The 24462-nt window shown below is 31.1% G+C and overlaps 2 long non-coding RNA genes across 2 annotated transcripts; both read right to left on the bottom strand.

Moving 5' to 3' along the window:
• Nucleotides 1-6125: 6125 nt before the first annotated feature.
• LOC143076533 (uncharacterized) lies at nucleotides 6126-11162 on the bottom strand. The gene is made up of 2 exons (XR_012978687.1): nucleotides 10064-11162; nucleotides 6126-6745 (listed from the first exon to the last, which is right to left on the bottom strand). It is a non-coding gene; the product is annotated as an uncharacterized LOC143076533 (long non-coding RNA).
• A 4506-nt stretch (nucleotides 11163-15668) lies between these two features.
• On the bottom strand, nucleotides 15669-22580 carry LOC143076532 (uncharacterized). Its single transcript, XR_012978686.1, has 2 exons — nucleotides 21743-22580; nucleotides 15669-16252 (listed from the first exon to the last, which is right to left on the bottom strand). It is a non-coding gene; the product is annotated as an uncharacterized LOC143076532 (long non-coding RNA).
• Nucleotides 22581-24462: the final 1882 nt, after the last annotated feature.

The following is a 24462-nucleotide window of genomic DNA, read 5'->3' as shown; positions in this document are numbered from 1 at the left end:
ATTATTCTAGGTGTAAACACTGCATTTTAGCTATTCTAGGTATTAACAATGTACATTTTGAATACAGTGTTGCAAATAAATGACATATACTGGTGATCACTATGCAAATATTATAACAAATGTAAAATTCAATGCATTTTTTATTCTAACAAAATACATGTTTAAAAGGTAAAAATACAGCCGGTAGAATATAGACATATGACATAAATGCTCAGGGTATAAAAGAAGTTGTCAAATTTATCTAATTCATCAGTCATAAATATAATGACACAAACAAAAAACATGATTAAAGGCACTATTAAGAACAAAAAAGCTTGCATGGTATGTATAAACGATGTATGAATCATGCAATAATTATTCTCCTTCACAAAAAGTTGACTGTAGATAAATATAGCTATTTCAATTAATGTCCTTTTGCAATGTTTTGGTTATAACAGTGGCCGATCCAGAAATTTTCATAAGTGGGGCCCACTCACTTCATAAGAGAGAGGGCCTGCTCCAGTCATGCTTCAGTGATTCCCTATATAATTAAACAAATTTAAAATTCATTGGATAATTTACTTTCTAAAGTTCTGCTGTCTAATGAACATTTGTATCACCTGACCAAACCAAATTTACAAGTTTTTATTTTAAGATTCAAGACATATCTGCACAAATATATAATCAATAATAAAGTTAAGTTATCATAGTTAAATGTATATAGTGTGTATATGACAATGCAGTTATATCAGTATTTCTAACAGTAATTTTTCATTATTTATTATAGCATTGTTTTGATTAAAATACAGTTTTAGATCAATTATCTCACTACAGCTAGGTACAGTTATGATACAAATTTTATTAATAATTTCTTAATTCACGATTTTAACACGTAGTGAATGATATATGTAAAATAAATAATGTCAAATCACTCAACTGAGCTTAATGTGTAAAAAAATAACACTTATTATAATCATAATACCACCAGAAAACAACACGTATGTGAAAGATGTGCATATATAACTTCTTGGAAAGAATCAAATAAGAGTATTGTTACAGTGATAATTCATCATTTTATAAAAATACTTGACTATGAAATACTTGCCGATATAAAAAGTAAATCGACATAAATTTCACGAGACAGTATATTACTCAATTAAACAATAAATCACAAATTGTATTTAATGATTGAAAAAGTCCAAATAATACATGTATATGACAAAGTCGAAACAGTGACTATGTCTTTTATGTCTAGAACTACTAGAAAGTAATAAAATATGAATAAATTTTCATATTTATACAGGCCACTAAATGGGATATTCTTGTAAAAAAATAATTATCATTGGAAAAATTGTCAATTGATTGCCATATATAAAGTCCCCACATACACTGTATCATGTAGTACACATACTTTGCAAGTTACAAAAGTGGTGTGATAACTAATGATGTAAGGAATGGATAATCCAGTAGTCTACTAGGCTTGATAGCATCAGAGTCCAATGGTGCTATCTAATTCTCTTTTAAAATAGGATTTCTTATACTGTAGATTCATTATTTTTCATTGGATATCAAATTCTGTGGATTTTCCAGGTACAAGTGAACCATGAATTTAAAACATATTCAAGGAATAATATATATTCTATAGGCTTGTGTATATGCAGACTTTGGCTAAATCATGGAAATAAATATCTACGAAAGTGTAATTTTACCCCAATCCACGCAAATTGGTACAAAATAAAATAAATGAATCCACAGTATTATAAGTCGTGATAACAAGTAAATTGTATAATTTATACAATCAGTGGCAATTGTGCTGACTCAGCCATCCATATCAGTCACGTTTACAAAGGATTTATCAAACCACCTATCTATATGAAATATATATATATTATGTTATTGATATTAGTTCATGTGATGTTTGCAAAGGATTTACCAAACTACCTAATGTATAATGTCATGTGAAAAGCATTTAGTACATTTATATATTATAAACTACAGAGCTCTTTGGCTTATATTGGTGTCTTGTGTTGATACAGTGTGTAATATTGAAAAGGCTACATGAAATTCTCTATATATTAGCAGTATAATTTAAAGGAAATAATGCTATTTTTATAATCCCATGCACGGTGGTATTAGAAAATGCAGAAGTGAACACTGTAACATCTATCTTAAAGATGTTCACTACTCTATTTCAAAATAGCAAGCTTTTAAAAACTGTAATACATAGATTGTAACTAAAAAGCAGGGGAAACATAAGGATCAGTGTGCTGGTTTTCAAAATATAGGTCATAGAAAATTTGGCTGGGAATAATTCTCTCTAGATTCTTCATATATTTAAAATTGGCACCCTTTTCTGTAGAAAATTAGGAAAAGATAACATAATTTTATAGCAATTTCAAATAAGGCTTTTCAAACTATATACATAATTAAATTATGAAAAGAAAAAAGCGGGGATTAGTGAGGAAAATTTTAAAATGGCACTACAGCCTAGGGATAAAACCAGAGGATTCTGAATATCTGGCAAAAATGCAAAAAACAAAAGGAGCAAAGGTGACTGTCATCTTCAAAAATATCAACTTACAGAGACATACTACAATGTACATGTAGCACCAAATATGAATAAAATAAGACGTAAATGTCAACAAGACAGCAACTGATCAATACAAGATAACAAATCTTCACAACGTTTGAGCTCTCATAAAACATATAAAGCTTTAACTCAATCTTGATGGATAAAATCTACCTAACAAATATTTCTAATGCCAGCACTAAAATTTCAACAGAAAACGAAAAAGTGGCTATAAGAAGTGGTACAGGCCCATATCCACATAATAAAAATAACACTAGCAGCAATTAAGGGGTTATTATTGGTTCGAAACAAGTCTAAAATATTGCTGACAAAATATCTGACTTTACTTATTCGATTTGCATTGATCTTTAAATATTTCTTCAAGAATCTTGATCAGAGGGAGATTAAATTAATCAAAACGACATTGATGAAAACAATATGTTAAACACAATACTATATAAATTTTTTTGTAATGGTGAGAAAATACATAAATAAAAACATTCAAAAGTTTATCCAAATGTTTGATCTTTTTTTTTTAAATTTACGTGTTACGCGAAAATCATAACTATATTCTTGTGTACTGGTGTGCTGTCGTAAATGAATGGGAGGTGTCTGTTATATGTCTGTGGTTTACATGTTGTAATATACTACTATACTATGTGCAGTATTACTTGTGACATTATCTTATTAATGGTGGCCATAAAAAAGGTCACCTTGATGGCACTATATCTCCATCATTATACCTCCTGTTGCTTAACTAATACACAAGATATTAATCAAAAACTAGTCAAGGATGAAGAGAAATCATAACTGCATTGAAGTGTTAAAATTATATAACTAACAGGTAAAGTGTCTCAGGTAAAATATATGCGTTTGTCAAAATTAATTACTGAGACAAGAACATTCTAAAATAAAACGAAATAATAAAACTACTTGGAAACAAAGCTTCTTACTTTTTTTGGTAATTTTTTTTTTCATCACTGTTTGTTTTGATGTTATACCTTTTAAAAAAATCTATTAATTTTAGTTATTTTTTATATGTAATTTTTGGCAATAAATGAATATCATCTTCTTATATAATGCAAACTTTCACAACGCATGCCTTTTTCCGTTGAACATGTGTTTTTCAAATCAATTTTCTAAAATCAAAATTATTTATACTTATTGCATTTGACAATGTTTTACAAATGTTTAATATTATATTTAGGACTTATGCTAACTAAAATTTAGGCAATTCATTATTTCTCTATTGAATAAATACATGTATATCCAAACTATTCATTACAGAAAAAAATGATTTATTATTGTCATATAAACAAATTACAATACAATCAAGTTATAGAGGTTTAGTATTTTTTTTTATTTTTTGTTCTTGGTTAAGATTTTATTCATAAACAGGACAGGGACATTATTATGAGAAAGTTAACAATTTTCAAAAAGATTATCTCTAAGTAGTTATGTTCTATTCATTATAGGAATTGTAATCCACCATTTTCTATTTCTAAATTATGACCCCTAATTCATTGGTTTCTAATCATTACTTAATGAAGCATTTGAGTTTATTGTTTTCATCATAAGTTTTAATTTTATTTTCAAAAATATTCTTATTTTTTTCTAAAAATTCATTTTTAATCAACATGATCAAGGTCTTTAAAGAATCTAGTTCATTCAAGTCCCTGCAATTATTTACTGTATCGAAAAGGCCTTAGTGGAGTGAATATGTATCATGCATATGCAAGTCCTGCAGTTTCGACAATATAATACACAGAACAAAAAGAGGTTTGATTGATAACCATAAAAATGTCACAATCTATATAGAAGTATACTTTTTTTTCTGGAGATAAATTTTGCCCGTTAAATGACGAAATAAGCCAAACTGAAGATAACATATTAGATAGGTTTACAATTGTTTAAAAAAACAAGATATTTTTTTTCTTTTAATAATATTTACTTTATTCAGTGATAAGAACATTTTTTTTATTATGATTAGCATTTATCAAAATTAGATTGCAACTAGGTAAAATGAGGTAAGCCATTTGGAGATTTGAAAAATATAAAAGGTAAACAAAAATTGTTTATTCCTATACCATATACTTATATTTGTAGTTTTCCTGAATATCTTAATCATGATACCAGATTGTACAACTTTGTTAACAAAATTTATTGTAAAAGAATTGATATTGATACTGATAATTTAATTTGTTAAGAAACAGGCTTGTCAAATTATTTGTTTCATGGTTCTTTTAAACATGAATATAAGTTATAATTGTGAATAATTCATTTAATAATACAAACGAACAATTGAATACCATGTACACCATATCTTGTTTTACTGAAGAAAAAAAAATTATTTTAAGGATTCTGTTTTCAAATGCTAGTCAATAACTTAACTTTGAATTTTTGTCATTTCTACTCAAGATTCTTTCCATGAAGAGATTTAAAGAATACATGGAATAAGAAGCAAAAAATAAAAAGATAAAAAATTTAAAAAAATGACATCAAAAAATGTAAACATTAGATAAAAGGGAAAACATGTAAATTTAAAGACAGAAAAATCAACAAATGATATGAATTAACAAAGACTAAAACAACAGTCTATTCTACATTTTCAAGAAAAAGGTGTAATGGCAATTTGAGAAGAAACCTGAGTTACATGTACAGGTAAATTTGAATAAAACATTCAAAGTGAAAACTTCAACCTTGATTGATTTCAAAAGGTAACATAATTAGATTAAACATCAGATTATGTTTAATGACCCCTAAATAAATGGCCAACACCTTAAGATTGATTACCCCAATAAAAGGCCACCATTCAATGGTGACCATACAAGAGGGTGGACATAACTAAGAGAAAGTCACAGGTATATATGTATGTCTTTGTTCGTTGTGTTCTTGCGTTTATTTGAATTGTATTCCTGTCACAAAAATGTTGTCATTTTAGCGGTATTTTTTTTAACAGTGCCATATAAGCCGGAGGTTTTGCTAGCCATAAAACCAGGTTCAACCAATCATTTCTTTTTTAGAATGTACTGTGTAAAGTCACGAATGTGGCAGTTGATATCACATAGTCCGTTTCATGAATGTGACCTACCGAATTAGACTATTTACCGGATTTGTTATCACATAAGTAACACGAAGGATACCACATGTGGAGCAGGATCTGCTTACCCTTCCAGAGCACCTGAGATCACCCCTAATTTTGGTGGGGTTTGTGTTGCTTATTCTTAAGTTTTCTATGTTGTGTCATGTGTACTATTGTTTGTCTGTTTGTCTTTTTCATTTTTGAGTTTGACTGTCCCTCTGGTATCTTTCGTCCCTCTTTTATGTATACATTGGCGTTTTTGTTTGTAGCAGCTAATTGTGTCTGTTGTTGAGTTGTTTTCCTCATACAGTTGAGGCATTTCCCTCGGTTTTGGTTTGAGACCTTGATTTCATTTCGCTTAATCGAATTATATAAAAAAAAAAGAAGGAAGATGTGGTATGATGCCAATGAGACAACTCTCCACAAGAGACCAAAATGACAGAGATATTAACAACTATAGTTTACCGTATGGCCTTTGTCTATTAAACAGCGGTATACTGCTGTTGCCTTTATTAAAAAAAGGAATACATTGTTATTCGGTATATATCATCATATAATTATGAAAATAAAATTCACCTTTTACAAATAATCCTTACATGGCAAATCATTTGTCTGCTGATATCACAGATTATCATTAAAACATAGAGACATGTACTATGCGGCATATTGTAACCTCATTACTATCATCTATACAAATAATTATAGGTTCAAAGTAAGATTATATATATGTATTCATTTTATTTTGATTATTGTTAATGTTGAATACACGTCATTATACAGAACCCAAGACCCATAAGCATACAACCAGACTTGATCATTTGGGTTTAACTTCTGGGTGACAGTCACTGCACCAGTATGAACCTTAGTACTACTATGATCGCCGATATATGTACCTGTAATAGATAACCCATTCCGACGAATGAAGTATTCCGCACCACTAGTATGAGACATCACAGAAGCTGATATAATGTACAGTCCCTCCCGTTCACATGTAAACTTTCCCGTGGTCATGTAAGCCAATATATTGGTTATCCCTACACTGTACTTTACATCGTCAAACTTTATTATGGTGCTGTTTACTGTTCCACGTGACGATGGGTGAGCGGTCAAGGCAACTAAAATAATTGGAAAATTAATTGAATTAGAATTAACAAATGTTTTAAGCTTTTCTTTGCTATGTTTCTTGTGTTCTTTTTTTTTAAATTCTATTGTATCAGGTGTTAACATGGATGATCAGATAGAAAAAAAAAAGGATTATTTTAGGTTTGGAGGACCATTTGCCTATATAAAAAGTTCGTTATCAAAGGAATTGCGTATTTTTTCAGAATAAACAATGTGACAACAAAACAGTTTCGGTGGTTTATTCTCTTGGTTACTTCTTATGTTCAAGTTGTACACGTTTCCCAAAAGGGTTTATCATTTAGTTGACGACAGGCTATGAAGCCGAAATGAAAAAGAAAAAAAAATATACCGTTTTCAAAAAAAAAAGAAAGAAAAGAATACGTGCAGCAGAACCTATTTTCAAGTCAAAATTTGGTACATAAAAGACGAATGTGTCTGAGGACATTAATGTTCCATCTCGAGCTTGATTGTAGATACGCAAACAAACTCTTTAAGAGCATTTGACGTGACTTATGATTAAAGTGGGGAACAAAGTGTACGTAATTGCACGCCTCTAGTGACAAAACGTGCGTTGTTAGTTACGCAAGTTATCCACACTATTCCAAGATAGGAAAAATGGGCACATGAAAGAGAAACGACTTAGTGCGGTCTATCGTGAATCCATTCAAGTATTTCTATGCTATCTAAAACTTCAAAGAAATTATCAGAATGACTCCAATAAGAAATCTTATTAGTTAGTCTGACTCTTTTACCGCTTTGTTTTTGTTTTTTTCTTGCAGACATTCAGCATTGCAGGAGCTAGTACACAATACCGTGAATACGACTCGTGTTTAACAGAAAGTAAAAACGCCTAAACAAAAACATTTGACCAAATAAGCAAACAAACACGTGACAATCCCTGTCATTTTTCAAAGCTGCAAAAGTCTCGCCGTAAGTAAACATTACATACAGAATCTTAGACCTAAATATTCAACTTTTCCAACACACTACTAGAGACCCAACCAATATGGGAAAATGTTCATTTTCAACTCCGCAATATATGAAAAGGTATACATTTTTAAGATCTTAATATATGATAAGGGTGGGGTAACCGAATCCCTGTGGCACCCCTATCAATTACGTATTGAGGAAAACATTAAACTATAAAATTGGCTAAATTCGATAAGAAAATTACCTTTCATTAGTACTAATGACTTATAATTAATAGGGGGTCACGGATTATTTTCCTGAAGAAAAAAAAAACCAACCAAAAATGTTAACTATACTTTACGAGAGTTAATTTGTTGAAAGTTCAAACTTTCAAGTTTTAGGTATTTTAATATACACTAGAGATATTTAGTAAGCATCATAATGGATGGAATTATTTTTATAGCCTTACATCCGTTCATTTATACTTTTTTTACAGCCGTACATTTATAGCATGTTTTACGCCTATACATTTAAAGGATATCACTATAGAAAAAGCTTAATAATTACACTCTACCATGCTAAGGCAGAACACTGAAGATCTGTGCTAGGGGAAGTTATATCAAAAACTCCGATCTATTTTGTTTTACTGAAATTCATATGTGGGTTCTTCTTTTGACTTCATAACAGCCATAAAAATTTTCTCAAGATAATATGCAGATGCAGTTTTCTATTTATTTAAGTTGTACATGTGGATAAAATTTTAACAAATAATGGTACAAGAATTTTTCCTTTGTTATTGAAACTCAAGCAAACATTATAACATGCTTTTTTTGTGTATCTAAAGAAAATGAAAAACGAGCGAGACAGGAAATTTTCGAATAAAATTGCAGAGTTGTGTGAACCTGACAAACATAATTGGTTTTGTACGCCATACCTAAAATAGCGCTGAAAATGGCGAGGATGAAAAGATGCAGATAATTATAAATGATATTCAAATAAGTCATGTCTACGCAATAAAAATAATATAACCGAGGTTTAAAACATTAAGAACCAATATAAATAGATTACGCTTGAGAATTTGTAATAATTTGGAAAATGTGTTGTACACACTCACGATTTTTGTTTTGACACTGTACGGTTGGTATAAAAGCGGTATGGAGTAGAATTTTTGGTGACATTTATGTTTTTCGATAAAAATTAAAAATCCAGGAGATATCGATTGAAAACTAGCACGGTTGCTAAGCCTTTCTTTGCACCAGTAATGCATTCGACGTTTGTTTTTAAATCGCATTTCGATTTTATTTTAACTTCTGTGGACCAACGAATTAGAAAATCTTTATAAAGTAAAAATATCTGCCGATTTTTATGATTTTCCCTATATGTCCTTTGTATTTTTGGCGTATTGTGCTGTTAAATTTAAACAGCGTATTTCGGAAAAACGTAAACAGTTACCACCTATTTTATTTTATTTTCTAATGTATTTTTACAAATTGAATTCACATGTAAAATTTAAAAAAAATTATATGGAGAAGTTAATTACGTACACTTAAAGGCATAACTCTAGAACAGTAAGTGACAATCAAATATATACTGTCCAAATGTGAACTTTGTCTGTGTGTTTTGATTCATAGCACTATAATAGTTCACAGGAGGCAAACTTTAGTTAGTGTGATCAATTAAAAAATTAGCAATTTATCAAGTTATAAAGGGGCAAAAATATAGAACAGATATTGACACACTGCTAAAGTTCAAGCTCTGTCTGCAAGTTTGGTTTTAGCATTGTATATGAGTTTGCAAACATGTTCATTAGGTGAATTTGAGCAAGAGTGCGGAAACGAAAGAATTTGCAATTTCCAAGTTATAAAGGGGAATAACTTTAGAACGGTAAGTTTTTCACTGCCTAAATTTGAGCTATGTCTGCGAGTTTCATAAAATTTGGATGAGGAAATTGTTAGTTTAAAAAAGTGCGGAAACAAACATGTGACGGACTGAAAGACAGACGGACGGTCAAGGCTAACACTTAATAAACCCTTCGACTACCGGCGAGACATGAGAATGTGCTAGAAGGAAAATGATATTTTCGTATTCAAAATATGAATGATCGAATTTTCTAAAAATCCCAAATCGAATTAAAAAAATAAGAAAATTGGGTCATCGTTTTCGTTTTCTACCTTAAATGAGAAAACGTATATTTTTTTTTAATGTTTATATTCACAAATTATTATGCTTACATAAATTGAGCATTAAGCTAGACACTTTCATTTATTAAGACACCAATTTTTACTACAACCAAAATGATATTATAACTTATCTGTACAAAAAATGAACATTTATTCTCGCTTTCCTACTACTAAATGCATGTAGGTCATGTTTATGAAAAATAAAACTTTCATTTGTCTTACCTCTTTCAGCATTCTTGTTTATCTGTGTCTGCATCACGGACATGGTCTTATTCTCCTGTTTCTCCAGGGCTTCCATCTTACTGATGATACCAGCTGTTGTCGAAATATGATTCTGTTCAAGTCTTGAAAATTGTTTCCTCGTATTGCTTTCCAGTTCTTCAAGTCTTACTAATTGTTTACTAGTATTAGTTTCCAGTTCTGCAAGTCTTACTAATTGTTTACTAGTAATAGTTTCCAGTTCTCCAAGTCTTACTAATTGTTTACTTGTATTAGTTTCCAGTTCTCCAAGTCCTACTAGTTGTTTACTAGTATTAGTTTCCAGTTCTCCAAGTCTCAATAATTGCTTAGAATTATTCGTTTGTATTTCTGTAAGCTTCATCAATTGGTTTCTGGAGCCAGTGTTATTTAATGCACTCAGTGCTGTTTGCTGTTCTATCGTAGTATTAAACAAGGAAAGGAAATCTAGTCTATGTACACGTTCGTTTACAGTTAGAGAGTGTACTTGAGCAGAAACTGCCGTAAATTGTTGTTGCAAAGTTTGAATTTCCTGCAGTGGTTTGCTGTTTCCAAGTTGTTTCAAAGTATTAACATCGTTGCTTATTTCACTGGTTTTGTTTTGTATTGTCAGAAAATGGCTTTTTAACAAATAGAATTTATTATTATTCATAGACTGCATCTGAATGTATTTATTTTCTAAATCCATGTATTTGCGATCTAAATCCGTATACTTGGCATCTAAATCCGTATGTTTGCGATCTAAATCCGTATATTTTCTCTCAAGATCAATGTACTTCTGTTCTAAAGTTTCATTTGCCTGGCTAGGAACACTTTGATTTTCGCATCGTATAAATTTCTGATCGAGAGCATCAAACTTGTGTTCCAGTTGGGAGGTTAGTACTGCAAAAGCATTGTCGATGTAGCGACGTAATTGTTGATCTTCTAATTGTCTCGTCTTGGTCTCGCCAAAAAGTTCTGAGGCCGTCACATATTGATTCGATGTTCCTGATAGACCATTGGTACTTTGTGTCTTATCCAATAGAAATCCATGAGCAGAAAGGAACACAAGAAAAAAAGGAAAGCACCTCGTCGCCATACTGGTTTGTAAAATGAGTAAAGTAAGGTTTAATTTCTCGTTTATTGATTTTGTGATAAAAGAATATTTATAAACATATATCTACTAGTATGTTTGTATTATAACATAATTTTATTTGTTGATAAACTAAATACAAATGTACCGTGTACTGATTTAATACAGACCAAATGATGCCTGAACGATATAGTAAACAATACGCTGAATGAACGGTGCACAAGGTCTGTGTTTCTGCATCCTTTCTGAGTGGCGCCACTATGAGATCTGATATTATTCTGAGTTGCTAAAGTTTAATTCATCTGAGTGATATTTATTTACATCTTCATAATTATTTTATTAATTTTAGTATTTTTCTTCATAAATCTTTGTGGCGTAAAACTATGCATAATCATTCAAAATAATTTCTGCGTGTCAACCAATCAGGGATACCGGAAACCTTTATAGCTCGCGCAGTGATTGCCTTCTGGAGATCATTCCTAACTCAGATTATCAGGTGTGTAGACTTTGATGGAAACTAGTGTCCTAGAAGTTGCACTTATGGGTCTTATCATAGAAGATACTAAGGTATTGGATCCAGCCATTAGTTTGTATTGTAAGCAGACACAGAACAAAACGCATATAAACTGGTGGAATAAACAAAAACAGAACATATCATATAAAACTTAAACTATTCGATATATAGGTATACCTGTATGTACTAACTTTCTTGAACGAAAGCATGTGCCAGAACCTAAATTATGATTATAAGTATAAGAAATGGTGTCGAGGTGCTTTCTTCTGTATGCATGCATACAAAATTCTAATAAAGGTCCATGGACAATACCCAACTTCGTTTTATACTTAAGGAATGACTGTAATATTTTTTCTGTCTATGAAGAAATAACCCAACTTCGTTTTATACTTAAGGAATGACTGTAATATTTTTTCTGTCTATGAAGAAATAACATAAAAAAATGTGGTGCACACTGAATAACACGCGGTTTTTTTAATGTTATTTCGAATAGACAGGGAAAATATTACGGTTATTTCTTATAATTTGATTTTGAATTCAATTTTAAACCGGCGTAAATCATGAAAAACGCTGATGACGTCGTGGTCACATGACAAAATTGTGTTAATGATATGATAAACAAAACGACGTCAGCCAATCATAAGACGCGTTGCATCCAAAATTAAATTATTAAATGAGGAAATTGCCAACCCAAAAAGACCATGGACCATGAAGTATCTTACTATCAGAAAATTGATATTCCACAAAAGTTAAACAAACATAAATATAAGTCAACACCAGATTAAAATGCTGTCATGATGTTTTGGGTCGGAAATATGTGCGAGGCGACTGTTATGCGTAATGCATTGTGTAAATAGGGGCGCGTGTCTTAGATGTTATGGCAGAAATATATGCCAGGCGATTGGTATGCGTTATGCATTGTGTGAATTGAACTGCGTGTCATAGATGTTTTGGGCGGAAATATATGCCAGGCGACTGATATGCGTAATGCATTGTGTAAATAGGGGTGCGTGTCATAGATGTTATGGGGCGGAACATATGCCAGAAGACTGGTATGCGTAATGCATTGTGTAAATAGGAGTGCGTGTCATATATTTTATGGGGCGGACATATATGCCAGGCGACAGGCATGCGTTATACATTGTGTAAGTAAGGGAGCTGATCATTGATGTTATGATGCGAAAATATATGCCAGACGACTGTAATGCGTTATACATTGTGTAAATAGGGGCGCATATCATAGATGTTTTGGGGCGGAAATGTATGCTAGGCGACTGGTATGCGTTATGCATTGTGTTCATAGCGGTATTAAGGGAGCAATACACAGTTAGGAAAATAACTTAAAATTGACAGACATCAATTTTAACCACCCTCTTTCACTTCCTGTATAATAAACTATGCTTACTATTTGTGTAATGCATGTGTATATTTCTGGAAGGACAATCTTCCATAGATTTTATTTTCAATAGTTATAAAGGTGAAATATAATCTCTTTTTTGTGTAACCATGGCAACAATCTCCACTTATTTTATACAAATGTTGCAAAAAGGGGGGGGGGTGAATATGTCACAAAAGACTACAATAATGTCGGACCTATAGGCGGTACGGATAGGAAATACGACTGTCAAACAGTAAAATGGCCTAAAAACATGCTAAAACAATATAAATGTTGATATAAACCCTCTTCGGAGGCTATATTATTTTTCAACTATCAAAAAATGAATTTTATTGTACAAAAATCTTTTATATTTAAACAAATTCAACACAAACTATGCTATCAACAAAATGTTTAACGGGTATGAGTCGCCTGACATATATTTCCGCCTTTATATTTGCCACTGTGCCTGGAAAGGGGAATCTAATTGTGAACATCTAGAGAATAACTTTTGGACTGTAAATGTCAAAATCATCAATATCCAACTTGACCTGTAGTTCCATCACAAAGTGTTAAATTTTAAAAGAGAAACACACAAAACATCTAACGTTTAAGGTAACAAGAAAATCATCAAATACGTATTTGATCTGTATTGTATCATCTATGACTGTGTTTAGGTATCAGAACATTTGGTCTAGAGATATTATCACTATCATAATGAATCCGAAAAAATCCAACCTTTTGAACTAGAGACTCTCAAAATCTAGTGTTGCTCACCTGATTCTTTTTTGATTTTGAAAATAATGTAAAACAGATTAAAATCATAACCGATACGCAAATAATGATTTAGGCCACATTCGGTTTGATATTGGCCCCGTAATTTAATCAAAAACAGAAAACTTTTGTAAAGTTTACAGAAATTACTGATAAATTCTTTGAAATTGTCTAAAATGACTTTATAAGAACAATAAATCCAACAAGATGTCAGTTGACAATTTTGCTCGTGTTGACTTAATGCATATTATGATATTATTACGTAAGTATTTCTGTATTGGCCTTGTTATTGGTCCGAGGCTTGCTGTATTGGCCTGAGGCGAAGCCGAAGGCCAATACAGCTGGCCGAGGACCAATAACAAGGCCAATACAGAAATACACGTAATAATATCTTTATTAATTAACTACAGTGTTACAATATTTTTTTAATATCATTTCAAGAGATAAATATTTTTACCTTGAAGTGGAACTATCCAAATCTCAGTTTGTTTCTTTGTATTAGATGCAATACATAATGATCTGGTGCTGTTTCCAGGTGTCTTCAGCATTTTCTCATCTGATGAATTTTTCTACCCTTTTCAGTCACTATAAAGTGTTACAACTTAAATTTAGACGCAACACATAAATAGTAATTGGAAAGGTACTGCCATTGCATGTGTTATGCAGAAACTAATTTAAAATCGATGTGTACAATCGTGAAATTATGAGGTCGTCAAGAAATGAACTTTGTGATAATCTACTCGTTCCCCAAACCTGAAATAGTTCTATCGTCTGCTTTCAAAATACCTTTTAAATGAATGTGACCGTCTTTCGCCTGAAATGTATGCCATACTGACATTTTCAGCATGTTTAAGATCACTATTAAAAAAATGACAACTGCGTCTTCAAAACAACTGTTTACTTTCAGTTTGTGTTTATCGTGACTTTCGATGTAAAATCTAGAGACGTTCCGAATTCCTGCACTTGTGTCAACTCGGCCAATATAGAATAACTCGGCCAATACAGAAAAAAATCTGTATTGGCCGAGTTATTCTGTATTGGCCTAGTTTACACATTATATTGCATAGGCAGTTTTCATCATATTAAGTCCAATAACAGTGTAGTTAATTAATAAATATGTGTATATCTACATTTCTTGACAAGTTTGAAGTTTACAGTATATCTCAATATATAAAGATACATGTATTTAGATCTTCATCAGCACCTTATAAGGAACATTTATTCCATGTTTGCTAGCTTTCATTCCATTCAGCGCTCCTCGATAAGAAGCACTTGTATGTATTTTCTATAGGGTCTCAATCCCCTGCTGGTGGCCATCTTGAACTCAAATCTCGATCAGACAGAGAACAAATGTGCAGGCCACGTCCACTTGTATTTTTTGTCTATCTGATGAGTTAAGCCTTTTTCAACTGATTTTTATAGTTCGTTCTTATATTGTACTGTTATACCACTGTCCAAGGTTAGGGGAAGGGTTGGGATCCCGCTAACATGTTTAACCCCGCCACATTATTTATGTATGTGCCTGTCCCAAGTCAGGAGCCTGTAATTCAGTGGTTGTCTTTTGTTTATGTGTTACATATTTGTTTTTCGTTTATTTTTTTACATAAATGAGGCCGTTAGTTTTCTCGTTTGAATTGTTTTACATTGTCTTATCGGGGCCTTTTATAGCTGACTATGCGGTATGGGCTTTGCTCATTGTTGAAGGCCGTACGGTGACCTATAGTTGTTAATGTTTTTGGTCTTTGGTGGATAGTTGTCTCATTGGCAATCATACCACATCTTCTTTTTTATAAGTTGAATGAAAAAAATGAGGAAAATAATCTCTTTTTAAAAAGGAATATATCATAATTCAGTATACAATTGTATATCATCATTTAATTTGGAAATAAGATTCATTAAATACAAAATTAATCATTACATAGAAAATTATTTGGTTGTTGACATCACAGATTATCACTCAAAATAAATATACACATTCATGTACTTTGGAGCATAATGTTATCTCATTACTATCATCTATAAAAATAATTTGTTCAAAGCTGGATTATAAATGTATTCATTTTATTTTGATTATTGACAATTTTGAAAACATGCTACCATAAAGATACCAAGACCCATAAGCATACAACCAGACTTGGTCATTTGGATTTAACTTCCGGGTGACAGTCACTGCACCAGTATGTATGTAGATATTACTGTTTTGGCTGATGTATGTATCTGAAATATAATTCCCATTCAGATTAATCCAATAACGCGCACCACTAGTGCGAGACATCACAGAAGCTGATATAATGTAAAATCCTTCTTGTTCGCATGTAAATTTTCCCGTGGACTTGTATGTGGCCAGGTTGGTAACACCAACACTAAACTTTACATCGTCGAACTTCATTATGGTATTGCTTATTGTTCCTGTATGCGATGGATGAGCGGTCATGGCAACTGAACAAAAAAGGAAAACAAACTTAATTAAAACTTAGAAATGGAACAGGTTTTGTTTAAATGTAAATGCTATATTTCTTTTTTTCAAATTTCGCAGTCTAAGGTATTAATATCTAATTGATAATCAAGTTTTGGAAGACTATTTGCCTATAAAAAAAGCGTTGTCAAAAGAATTGTGTAACTTATCCGATTAAAAACTGTGACAACAAAACATTTTCGGTGGTTTATTCTCATGTTTACGTTGTATACGATTTTTAAAAGGGTTTATCATTTAGTTGATGACAGACTATAAAACCAAAATGAAGTGATTCTGTTTTGGAAAAAATAAACAAGATACGCTCAGCAGAACTTATTTTTAAGTCAAAATATTTGGTACATAAAAGATGAAGGTGTTTGGGAACACACATTTCTGCGCTCGAGCTTGATTATAGATACACGACAAACTTTTGAAGATTATTTTTTGTTTCTTGTTTTTTTCAAACTCTGCCTGCGAGCTGTTTTTGTTTTTGTATGTTATATTAATTTGATAAGACTTAATAACCCCTTCGCCTAGTGGCGGGGCATGAAAATATACTAGAAGGAAAATTGTATTTTCGTATTCAAAATCTGAATGAATGAATTCTCTACATCAAAGTGATGGAAATCACTCAAGGAAAGATTAGAAGAGTAGTTTGAATAATTACATATTAATGGATAGGGGTGGGTGGGGGGATGAATGAACATTAATAAACTCTATTGAAGAAAATGGCATTAAAAACAGGTCTTTAGAAGGAAAAGTGTTTATCCAGTATGAGGATGAAATTAGCTCAAATTAAATAATATGGCTCTCTAAATTTACACATTTTATTTAAACTGCAGTTTATATCTTATCCAAATAATGTTGCCTGTTCTGAACATGTTGCAAAAAAACAAAAAAATTGCAAATCAAAAATTCTTCTACTAAGTAAATGATACCAACTATCCTTGTAAGACATAAAATCTAGACAAACAGCTAAGAACGTTAAAGTGTCAACAAAAATAATCTTAAAATGTTGTTTTGTGGCATTTTGTAAGTTGAAACATAGGTTATGTATGTATGTATGTACTGGTAAATGCCTCCGATATCCGAAGAACCCCTCGAAAGCTGCGAGGGTACAGTGTCATCCATGTACACTCCCTAACGGGATTAATGGAGATGTGTCACTAACGTATATTTATACAATTATTTTTACAAGGACAATCAATCCCCAACCAACACAAAGGGTGTGCTAGGACACCGGGAAGTCTGTTATTATGGTGGAGGAAGCCGAAGTACTCGGAGAGAACCACCGGGCCACTCGGTGGAAACAGACAAACCAGAGAGATATCAGAAGATTGATCTCCAGGTCAAAGTAGGGGACAGCTTGACCAACCGAGGCCCCCAACGTACCCATTCTAGTTTAAACTCCGGTCTGGGTACCAGAGATGTGTGTAAGAGGGTGAAAATTACCCTTCTAATGTATTGATATTTTTAGCACCCCGAGTGAGAATCGAACTCGGACCTTCAGCACTGTAGCCATCGGTCTTAACCACTAGACCACGAACTCACACTTAATATGACATTGAAGCTTAAAAGTTGTAGAGTGCCTCAATTTTTAAAGTATTTTTCAACACAGGGCATTGAAAGTGTACTTTTTCAACGTAAACAAATTAAAAAACTTATCTTTATTGAAAACAGGATTCTTTCTTGATTGCAAAATTATATATTCACTTCTAATAAAAGTTCAAATGACTAAAATGGACATTATGATTGATGGGGAATAAACTAATTAACAATGGTTTGTTATAATTAAAAGTTTTTAAATTTTAAAACTGTTTCACGCCAAATCCTGATAAAAAAAATAAATGAACTAATCTAAATTGTTGATTAATTACAGATGATGATTGGAAATTTATTAAGTGAATTATTAGGCCTTACTTGAATACCTTTTAATTATTCATATCTATATTCATATTTCCTTTTTTATAGAATCACTTTATGTAATGTAGATCAAAAGAAATATGTAATAAATGCATCTATCATCCTGATATATATCAAACATCTAACATTTGTGTATTCAATTATGAGGTCAAATATTTGTATATTGAGTTGTATATTAGAGTATAATTATGTAACACAGAGGTTGAAAGGTAATGTAGTCAATTTGATTGAGGTGTGGCATTGTAATTAAAGGTTTACCTCGTCTCTGATTGTTTGTTGATAATGACAGTTGTCAATCATGCTCGTATTGTATCAATACTCAATTACCTAATCAAAATGTTTTAAAAACCAGATGCTCCGCAGGGCGCAGCTTTATACGACCGCAGAGGTTGAACCCTGAACGGTTGGGGCAAGTATGGACACAACATTCAAGCTGGATTCAGCTCTAAATTTGGATTGTGATTAAATAGTTGACACAGCATAGGTTTCTGACACAGAATGAATGTGGTCTAATGAACTTAAACATTTTTTTTTGCCTTTGAGCAATTCACTATGCTGTTGAATATTAATCCTCTCACAAAAATGTTTGAAGAATTTTTTCTTTTTATTTATGAAATCTGAAATGAGAAAAATTGACCCCCTCCAATATTTTTTTTCACATCCCCCTTTCCCTTTTTCCAAAACTGATCTCAATTCAAATTTCTAATGGAGTTTGCAACAATAACTGCTCATTTAAATACATTATAAAATATTAAAATGTAAAAAAAAGTGCTTGTTATCACTGAATGATAAAGATTGTTTTAATTTATCAGTTGGTAGTAAAAGTGAAAATACATTGTATATTGTATAAAACAATGATTTAAGTTGATTCAACTACTATTCTGGACAAAGAAAGATAACTCCAATTGAAAATTTCTTGCTATTGCACAATATTGTGCAATTAGATATTTCTTGCTATTGCGGAATACTGTGAGTTTGAAAATACTTGCTATTGCACAATACTGTGCAATTGAAGATTTCTTGCTATTGAACAATACTGTGCAATTGAAAATTTCTTGCTATTGCACAATACTGTACAATTGAAGATTTTTTGCTATTGCTGAATACTGTGCAATTGAAAATTTCTTGCTATTGCACAATACTTAATATAATAATTTTGAATCCTGATTTGGACCAACTTGAAAACTGGGCCCATAATCAAAAATCTAAGTACATGTTTAGATTCAGCATATCAAAGAAGCCCAAGAATTTAATTGTTGTTAAAATCAAACTTTGTTTAATTTTGGACCCTTTGGACCTTAATGTAGACTAATTTAAAAACGGGACCAAAAATAAAGAATCTACATACACAGTTAGATTTGGCATATCAAAGAACCCGCATTATTCAATTTTTGATGAAATCAAACAAAGTTTAATTTTGGACCCTTTGGGCCCCTTATTCCCAAACTGTTGGGACCAAAACTCCCAAAATCAATCCCAACCTTCCTTTTATGGTCATAAACTTTGTGTTTAAATTTCATAAAATTTCTATTTACTTATACTAAAGTTATGGTGCAAAAACCAAGAAAAATGCTTATTTGGGCCCCTTTTTGGCTCCTAATTCCTAAACTGTTGGGATCTTAACTCCCAAAATCAATCCCTACCTTCCTTTTGTGTTCATAAACCTTGTGTTTAAATTTCATTGATTTCTATTCACTTATACTAAAGTTATTGTGCAAAAACCAAGAATAATGCTTATTTGGGCCCTTTTTTGGCCCCTAATTCCTAAACAGTTATAACCAAAACTCCCAAAATTAATCCCAACCTGCCTTTTGTGATCACAAACCTTGTGTCAAAATTTCATAGATTTCTATTTACTTAAACTAAAGTTATAGTGCGAAAACCAAAAGTATTCGGACGACGACGACGCAGACGACGAAGCCAACGTGATACCAATATACGACCAAAAAATTAAAATTTTTGCAGTCGTATAAAAAGCCTGCACATGAACACACCTTAATGACATATATATTCTTTTATGAACTGCTCCAAAAATATATCCATTTTTGTCGAGCCTTCGACTTTAGTCGTAAAAGCGAGACTAAGCGATCCTACATTCCGTCGTCGTCGGCGGTGTCCACAAATATTCACTCTGTGGTTAAAGTTTTTGAAATTTTAATAACTTTCTTAAACTATACTGAATTTCTACCAAATTTGGACAGAAGCTTATTTATGATCATAAGCAAGTATCCAGAAGTAAATTTTGTAAAAATAAAATTCCATTTTTTCCATATTTTACTTATAAATGGACTTAGTTTTTCTGCGAGGAAACCTTACATTCACTCTGTGGTTAAAGTTTTAAAAATTTTAATAACTTTCATAAACTATCCTTGATTTGTACCAAACTTGGACAGAAGCTTGTTTATGATCATAAGATAGTATTAAGAAGAAAATTGTGTAAAAATAAATTTCCACTTTTCCGTATTTTACTTATAAATGGACTTAGTTTTTTTGCCAGAAACAAAACATTCACTCTGTGGTTTAAGTTTTTAAAATGTTTATAATGTTCTTAAACTATCCTGGATTTCTACCAAACTTAGATAAAAGCTTGTTTCTAATCATAAGATATTATTCAGAAGTAAATTTTGCAAAAAAAAATTCACTTTTTCCGTATTTTACTTATAAATGGACTTAATTTTTCTTCCAGTTAACATTACATACAGTCTGCAGTTAAAGTGTATAAAACATTTATTAGATTCATAAACTATACTGGATTTTTTTACCAAACTTGGAAGCTTCTTTCAATCAAAAGACAGTATCGAGAGGGAAATGTTTATTGATGTTTTTCCTCATTTTTGTTGAGTCTGCGATTAACAGCAAAAGTAGGCGAGACACTGGGTTCCGTGGAACCCTTACGGATTTTTTTTATATGGTTATTTTTATAAATTAACTGTTTACAAAATTTAGAATTTTTGAAATACTAAGGCTTTTCTACCTCATGCATAGATAATCTTAGCTGTATTTGGCAAAACTTTAAGGAATTTTGGTTCTCAATGCTCTTAAACTTCGTACTTTATCTGGCCTCTTTAACTTTTTTTTATTCGAGCGTCACTGATGAGTCTTTTGTAGACGAAACGCGCGTCTGGTGTATATATAAAATTAAGTCCTTGTATCTATGATAAATTAATTCAGTGTGAATACATTTAGTAATAGTAGCTAACCTGTCTTATTGTTAGGAAGGCCAGTGCCTAAGTAAAGATTTAGAACAAGTTCTAATCTTTCCAAAAAAAAATCACGAAATAAGAATAAGAAGATGGGGTTATCGTATTCGTTTTTTACGTTAAATAATGAGAAAATGAATAAACTTTCTGATTGTTTATATTTTTAAATTAGTATGCTAAGATAAATTGAGCATTTAGTTAGACTTTTCCAACTAAGACACCAAATTGTACTTCAGTAAAAATGATATTATAACTTATATGTAGAAAGACTGAGCATATGTTCCCACTGTTTGGAACTTTAATTCATCAAGGTCATTTTCATGAAAAAAATAAAGGTTTCGTTAGTATTACCTCTTTCTGAATTCTTGTTTATTTGTGTCTGCATCACGGACATGGTCTTATTCTCCTGTTTCTCCATGGCTTCAATCTTACTGATGATACCAGATGTTGTCGAATTGTGATTCTGTTCAAGTCTCAATAATTGCTTAGAATTATCCGTTTCTAGTTCTCGAAGCTTCATTAACTGGTCCCTTGAGGTGGCATTTAATACACTCAATGCTGATTTTTGGTTCATAGTAATATTATATAAGGCAAGAAAATCTTGACCACGCGCACGTTCGTTTACAGTCAGAGAGTGTGTTTGAGCGGACACTGACTTTAAGTCCTGTTGTATAGTTTGAATTTCCTGCAATGGTTTGATGTTTCCAAGTTGTTTCAACGTATGAATGTCGTTTCTATTTTCACGGGTTTTGTTTTGCACTGACACAAATTGGCTTTTGATTAAATTGAATTCGTTATTCACTGACTTATATTTAAGTTCTAAATCCGTATATTTGCGCTCAAGATCAGTGTACTTTTGGTGTAGCGATTCATATGCTTGGCTAGAAACGCTTTGATTTTCGCCACTAATTAATTTCTGATCGAGAGCATCAAACTTGTGTTCCAGTTGAGAGGTAAGCATTGCAAGAGCATTGTCGACGTAGTGACGTAATTGTTGATCTTCCAATTGTCTCGTCTTGGTCTCGCCATAAAATTCTGACGCTGTCACATATTGATTCTGTGTTCCTGATTGACCACTACTGCTTTGTGTCTTATCCAGTAAAAAGCCATGAGAAGAGAGGAATACAAGAAACAATGGAACAAATTTCGTCGCCATACTGGTTTTGACAAAGAATAGTGTGAAGTTTATCATCTCGTCTATTGATTTAATAATAAAATGTATCTATCAAAATATATCTATATTTGTATTATTTATCAAATATATATTAATACCATATTTTAATAAAATGCACATTGGCCTGATACAATTACAGTCATATTAGATGACATTCAGAAATCAAATGATGTTTGAACGATGTACGAATGCAAAATCATGCACTGTCCGAAAGTTGAATGCGGATGATAAACGAACGATGTACAATGTATGTGTGTATGATCTGTATAAGCATCCTGTCGGAAATTTCATCACACGATATGGTATAGGAACGTTTGTTGGTCACTAAAGATTAACTAGTATTTATGGCAAGCCGTTTTACTATTAATTCGAATTTCAAGATATCTCATATAATATAAAAGATATCTTATTTAATTTCATTTTTATAAGATATCTTATATATTATATGAGATATTTTATATAGTTTATCAGATATATTATGAAGTTTATCAGCTATCTCCTATTTTTAGATAAAATATCTTATAAATATTTTTTATATAATTTATTGTATATACTTTATACTGTATGCGATATCTCATATAGTTTATAAGATATCTTACAATTTTTATAATATATTTCTTACAGTTGATTTAAGATATCTTATAAAGAAAATTATATGAGATATCTTCTAAACTATACAAAATATTTTATAAGGTTTATTAGATATCTTGAAGTTATAATAAATAGTTAAAACGGCTTGTCATAATCATTTAATATTTATATCTTCACATAATGTCATATACTTTATAAGATGTATCATATAATTATAAGACATATTTTATAGTTTTCTTTATAAGATATCTGATAAACTATATGAGATATCTTATAAGTATATGATGTATCTTTTAAAGTATATGAGATATCTAATAAAGTATATAAGATATATCAAAAAGTTTACAAGATCTTTAATAAAAACTTGTATGAGATATCTTGTATAATTTATGAGATATCTTGAAGTTAGAATAAGTAATAGAACGGCTTGTCACACATTTAGCTAGGGCAGTGATTGTCTCTTGGAAATCATTCCCAACTTAGATTTTCTGCATGGTGTATAAACCTTTGTCGGTAAAAGGGAACTTTCTTCTATATGTGCGATTAAAGATGGTTTCGATGAGGAATTTATCCTGGCAATAGATCTCTCCTATATAAGTATCCTGAATCTATTATTTCATTCTCCATGTTCCAAAATTCTCGATTTATAAGCGAGTGTCTACAGTATGCTCGTGATGATGATCATCATCATCGAATTCATCAACAATTACAGGAATTGCATATTTACATATAGATATCACATTTGAATTAAAAATAAAACAAGCTGATCAAATTATATCAAAGCTGAATTGAAACTACTATAATATTTTCAAAGTGTTTTTTGGTTTTTTAATATTTTAGATAATGTGTTATGGTTACTGGGCATTTTTTTTTTTTCATTTAAACTTAAAGCCTAGTGTATATTTAGAGTGTCAGTTGAATTAATTTATAATGCAGTGAACCTTATTTTTCCAATAAAATATTAATAAAAAATATAATATACATTAACTTAATAAATTTAAAACATGACATCTTTGTATTTATTAAAACAAAAAATCTAATATAATCATGATAATAAAACTTTCATTGTAATCCTTGATAACCTTTACAAAAAGAAAATGTGTTCCAAAATTGCAGTGACAATATATTTATTTTAATTAAATTTAAATAATGTTTGTAAGAATTAAAGACATGACATACGAAAACTTTAATCAGGTTTGATTACCTCATTACAAGAGTGATTTACATGAAAAAGGAAAGTCCTATTTTTCATAACTCGTGTATTACCTATATAGTGAATTCAAAAGGCCTTGAGATTTAAGTTTAA

Source organism: Mytilus galloprovincialis, chromosome 5 (assembly GCF_965363235.1).
Source record: "Mytilus galloprovincialis chromosome 5, xbMytGall1.hap1.1, whole genome shotgun sequence".
NCBI classification, from domain to species: domain Eukaryota; kingdom Metazoa; phylum Mollusca; class Bivalvia; order Mytilida; family Mytilidae; genus Mytilus; species Mytilus galloprovincialis.
The sequence above is the reverse complement of the archived record's forward strand: the minus strand, read 5'-3'. Positions and strand labels throughout refer to the sequence as shown.